The sequence below is a fragment of the Cottoperca gobio genome, chromosome 23, assembly GCF_900634415.1.
Source record: "Cottoperca gobio chromosome 23, fCotGob3.1, whole genome shotgun sequence".
Taxonomy (NCBI): Eukaryota; Metazoa; Chordata; class Actinopteri; order Perciformes; family Bovichtidae; genus Cottoperca; species Cottoperca gobio.
Window position 1 is genome coordinate 7,937,501 of NC_041377.1, and position 6,105 is coordinate 7,943,605.

General features: G+C 36.7%; 1 protein-coding gene across 1 annotated transcript in view; it reads left to right on the top strand.

Moving 5' to 3' along the window:
* The window catches only part of ldhba (lactate dehydrogenase Ba), a 7,447-nt gene extending 7,302 nt beyond the window's left edge, over positions 1-145 (top strand). The window contains exon 8 of the mRNA XM_029462225.1: positions 1-145. This exon is cut by the window's left edge and continues 761 nt beyond it. The gene's annotated coding sequence lies outside the window, so the exon portion shown is untranslated.
* Positions 146-6,105: the final 5,960 nt, after the last annotated feature.

Consider the following 6,105-nt stretch of genomic DNA (forward strand, 5'->3'; position numbering starts at 1 on the left):
CTGTTTCATCACTGTTAGCAAAGGGAGAAGGAGCAGCAGGGGAGGAGTGAAAATGTCCTGCTGAAGTTGTTTTCTAAAACATCAATTGTTACTGTCTGACCTTGTGTTTTGTGTAACTTAATACATTTGAACCTGAAAAAGTGTAGTGTGTGTGTGTGTGTGTTTTATTTTTCTAAAATCATGAAAATATTGTCCCATTTTGTTAATGATGCACCCTGTGAGGAGATGAATCATTTGCTCATTTATTTTTTGTTGGAAAAACAGACACCACTGTACAAAGAAGCTCTCAGTTTAAAGAAAGAAGATAGTACGGTTTAGATTTATTCATTTGAATTGCACCTATGTAATCAAATGGATAAAAAACATTTGTCATCAATTGTGGTAAACAATTGATTTGAAAGATTAGGTGATCCATATTTCTAAACAGCCAATAACATTTTTACAAAGTCCAACAGGCAATTTTATTATATTGGAAATGGTGTTATGCTTGGAACAATATGATTTACTATCATATAAGAGGCATATAGGGGTATCATTTATGTTACTGAGACATTTGATGAGAATCTCTTTAAATATGAAGACTTTCTTCCAAGCTGAAGAATTCATTTCTGTAACCAAGGCCATTCATACAAGTACAACATAATTAATTAAATGTTGAGGCTATCACGTTACTATAACAAAGCCCTGTTTAAAAGTGAGTGGAATCGGGGCCTTCCTGTACTAAGGCTGAGTCTGGGTTTGGCCCTTTCCTCTATGTTGCCACCTCTTTCTCACCCTGAGCTGACGATCTGCAGCTTTACTCTCTATTTTTTTCTTCTTTGTTACGTTAGTGGAATAAATAGAACTGATCTCAACCATTTAGGTAATATTGATGAAATATCTACTTTTACATTTTGTATTTCAAATGACATGCGAGAATCTATTTAGTTAGTTAAGATTTTTATCATTTCAAAATGTACTGATATTGCTGATAAACGGCATTCTGTGATAAGGAGCCAGAAGCAGTTACGCATTTATTTTGTGATATTTTCTAATGAAGTAACTTTTGGGTAAAAAACTGATAACTGGATTTAAATGTAACATCTTTATGTTATATTATGTTATGTTTACATTTGTTCTACATCTTAACCTAATATATTTTCTTTTTGAAAAGAAATTCCTATTCCTTAAGAGCACCCACAAACTAAAAGCTTATACATTTATTATTATAAAGGTTGTTTGGTGAGTCCCTTAAACACGTTTTTACATGTTGTGTTGTGTTATTTATTTCACTAATATTCAATTGTAATTCAATATTAGTTTTGTATGTACTTTATATAAACAGGAATTATGCTTATTTGCACAATAATAAATCACATATCTAGCTGCTGAACAACATCTAGACTGTGAACTGTCTGTAGTGTCATTTAAAAATACAATTCAGCATTTGTCACGTACAGAAGCTTTAATGTAAAATTAAGGACGTCTTCCCACTTCATCATAAAAGTTTTAATTGGATTTCTTACATTCTAAAAATGATTTCACAGTAAAGGTAGGTACAAAAGTTCTATTCAGAGAAACATGTTTTTTTATCTGAAGTAAAAGGCATTTTTCAAACACAAATGGAAAGACACTTGTCACATGTTGACTTTTCACCAAAGGGACACAAGTCCTCAGAAGGAAGACACACATTTGTTTCAGGTAGGCACCTCCACTTCTCGCGAGAAGAGAGAAAGGGGTGAAAATGTATTTGTCCTTGCTCTTTTATTGGCTCTTCTGTAAATGTAGCTGTCGTAGCGTTTCCCGAAGCGGAGGCCGAACGGGTTGAAGTTGAATTTACTCCTGCGATCGTTGCATAGGAGCTGCCTGCTGGTCTTCATTCTCTCTCAGGGATAAACACGGGTTGGCATCCTCCGTCAAGAACTCTCCTGCAGTTCTCCTGAGTGCGGAGAGGACTGATCCTGAGGACAATAACAGCAAACATTAGCTCTTGGCTGAATACATGCACTTACAGCCTGCTGCTGGAATCAGGCGAATAAAACAAATCATTAATATTATTATTTCTTAATAAAAAATGTAACTTATGTAGGCCTATTTAACTTGACTATACATAACGCACGCACACATATTTCTTAGTAGCAATTAAACGCTGATATTTCTATGTATTCAGTTAACTGTTAAACTATTCTGTAAATCTTGCTTCTCAACATAGTGTCTAAATGCTGTTTCAGAACCAGAGATTTCTTACCTTTTTCGGAACAAATTTAGACTGTAAGCCCCCCCCAACTAAAGTCAATAGAGCCAAGATTAAAAGCAAAAGTCATGCATACAAGAAGAAGTGCCTATATGCAAAATGACTTATAGACTGAGATAATTATTATTTATCAGTATTATTATTCAATTGAAATAGCTTTATTGGCATGACGTAACATTGTACATATTGCCAAAAACGTATTTACATGTTGTAAAGTTAATAGTAATTACTTAGTAACACTGCTGCCAGCTCACCGTTTAGTGTCCTTCCCCAGTAGGACTGGTAATTTATCTTCATTTTAGAGTTTTAGAACACCTTTTGTTCTTAAATACATTATTTTTGATATGTATTTCCCTAATGTTTATATATATTTATTATTATTATTATTATTATTGCCAAAAACGTATTTACATGTTGTAAAGTTAATAGTAATTACTTAGTAACACTGCTGCCAGCTCACCATTTAGTGTCCTTCCCCAGTAGGACTGGTAATTTATCTTCATTTTAGAGTTTTAGAAAACCTTTTGTTCTTAAATACATTATTTTTGATATGTATTTCCCTAATGTTTATATATATTTATTATTATTATTATTATTATTATTATTATTATTATTATTATTATTATTACATGTATCCTTTTATTGGATTATTACTGCATAATTCTAATGTAGCTGGGCGAGGTGGAACTGAGTTTAACGAGGCCCTCCTCCATGTTGGGTTGGTGTAATTAGATTTCTGAAGTTGATAATAGGTTTACTTTGTAAAGTCTTAATCAGCAAAGATGTCAACTAAGTGTAGTGGAGTAATAACATTTGAAAATAACTTAAAAGGAAATGTTAAGTACCTCACAATTGTAGGCTATTCAAGTACTTGGGTGAATGTATAGTACCCAGTTACCTTACACCAGTCAAGTAAAATGTAATCTTTCCATATAGAATAAAATAAGTTAAAATATTTAATTAGATTTTACTTAAAATTCATCTAATTAGTTTGCCCACCTGTTGCACGTGTCCTCTGTGCAGAGTCAAGTCCCGTCAGAGATGTTCCCACACTCTTTCCATCCTGAACAACAATGAGCCCGCACACCACAGCCAGAACCACAAGTCTCATGTTTGGACAGAAGATAGAAATCCTCTCTCTCTGTGTCCAAGCAGTGCAGATTAAAGTGTCAATGTTCACCTACTCAGCAGGTACTAACACGTTCACTCTTATCAGACCTGTTTTATATTTTCACTAGGTGACCTTGTGCGCTTGCAGCTCACAGCCAATCACAGCCGCCTGCGTCCCTGGGCTGTAAATTGCGGAGCTGTCCGCTGCTGGTGGTGCTGATATGTATTACTCATCAGCTCTTCTGGGAAATGTTGCCAGCTCAGTTTGCTACTGGGATCCTTTATCCAGTACAACATAATATTTTCCTGTATGGCAAAGTATGGCAAAGTCGTGAACAATTTATAATTAAATAAGGGCTGAAACGTCGGACACGTAATTTCGCAATCCAGGTTCCAGTTTGGCTAAAGTGATGCATAGAGAAGCAGAAGAAGGGTGTACTGAGTGGTGACTAAAAAACTGTTTCTATTCTATTTTACGTAATTCTGGACTTCCATGCGTGTAATACACAAATGTGTTGCCCTGCAGGGAGGGAGGCCAAAGTGTACCAAGTGTAAATGGTAGCTAGGTGCATTCATAGATAGAAACAAGCATTACCAAGATTGTTCTTGTATACACATGTTTGGGCTTTTCTGCTTTGGTTAGATTTGAAAAATAGATCAAAATGAGATAATTGAATAATGTGAATGCATTTGGAGAATTTTCCACAAGTTATGTTTGGACTTTCATCTTTAGCAGTTTAACAAAGGATTGCAGTTATTGCAAGAAAATTGTATTAGACAACTTAAAGTTTGCTTTATGTTTGTGATCATTTATTAACTATTGATGAAATCTGTTTCAGAATATGCACAATATTGATGAGCATACTATCAATGCTATTATGCCCATTCTTCGGCATCAATAAGGAATCACTGGACATATTTCCAGTAGGTAAAAGTAAATAGATAGTCAGAAATGAAGATCATTGCTATGATGATGACGACAATGATGGTGATGTATGCACTCATGTCCCATAAATGCATGTTAGTAACTCAGCATAAGGGGCATCATCCCCAGAATCTTTGAGTCTTTCATCTGGCAGGTTGCCATGTTTAAGGTTACGTCTGGATCATAAATCGTGGCTGCGCCTGTTGCTCTGGTCCTGACTGACGCCCATGTTATTGTACATTCCCCAATTCCAATGAAGTTGAGACGTTGTGTAAAACGTAAATAAAAACAGAATACAATGATTTTCAAATCCTTTAAGACCTATATTCAATTGAATACACTACAAAGACAAGATATTTAATGTTCAAACTGATAAACGTGATGTTTCTTTTTTGCAAATTTTCACTCATTTTGAATTTGATGCCTGCAACACGTTCCAAACAAGCTGGGACAGGGCCAACAAAAGACTGGGAAAGTTGAAGAATGTTAAAAAATACCTGTTTGGAACATTCCACAGGTGAGCAGGTGAGTTGGAAACAGGTGAGTGTCATGATTGGGTATAGAAGGAGCACCCCCGAAAGGCTCAGTCGGTCACAAGCAAGGATGGGGCGAGGTTCACCACTTTGTGAACAACTGCGTGAGCAAATAGTCCAACAGTTTAAGAACAACGTTTCTCAATGTACAATAGTAATTTAGGGATTTCATCATCTACAGCCCATAATATCATCAAAAGATTCGGAGACTCCGGAGAAATCTCTGCATGTAAGCGGCAAGACCAAAAACAAACATTGAATGCCCGTGACCTTCGATCCCTCAGGTGGCACTGCATTAAAAACCAACATCATTCTGTAAAGGATATTACCACGTGGGCTCAGGAACACTTCGGAAAACCATTGTCAGTTAACACAGATCTACATCTACAAGTGCAAGTTAAAACTCTACCATGCAAAGCGAAAGCCATAAAGCAACAACACCCAGAAACGCCGCCGTCGGTTCTCTCGGTCCACATTTCAAATTGTTTTTGGAAATCATGGACATCATGTCCTTCGGGCTAAAGAGGAAACGGACCATCCAGATTGTTATCAGCGAAAAGTTCAAAAGCCAGCATCTGTGATGTGATGTATGAGGGTGTGTTAGTGCCCATGGCATGGGTAACTTGCACATCTGTGAAGGCACCATTAATGCTGAAAGGTACATACAGGTTTTGGAGCAATATATGCTGCCATATGCTGCATGTGTTACAACAGCGTAGCTTTGTAGCAAAAGAGTGCGGGTACTAGACTGGCCTGCCTGCAGTCCAGACCTGTCTCTCATTGAAAATGTGTGGCGCATTATGTCTGGGTCTAAGGACAGAGGGTGTTGTATGCTGTACAGTTTGTAAAATAAATGTGTCATTTGGAAATGATTATGATGATAAAGAAAATTATGGTAACTGATGATGATGAACCAGGTTAGTTCGAGATGCAGATGATGACGACAATGATGGTGACATTAGAAATGATGATGATGGCAAAGTAAATGATGGTGACTATTATAATGATGATGATGAACCAGGATTGTTAGAAATGCAGATGATGACAACGGTGATGATGACTGTAATGATGATGTTGAACCGTCACTTCCCAATATCTCTTGTAATCACCACGGATGTGGGGAGCGAGGGTGGAGTCTAGATGCCACAGTTTGGCAAAACAAAAGTGTCTCTTGTGGTGGACTTTTGGAATGCTCTGATGTGAAAAAAAGAAGGTTAAATATTGTTGCACCACACGTATCACAAGCCAGAGGGCTCCATAGGACTGCAACAGCAAGTACTCTTCCTGGCCTAGTGGTCTGGTCT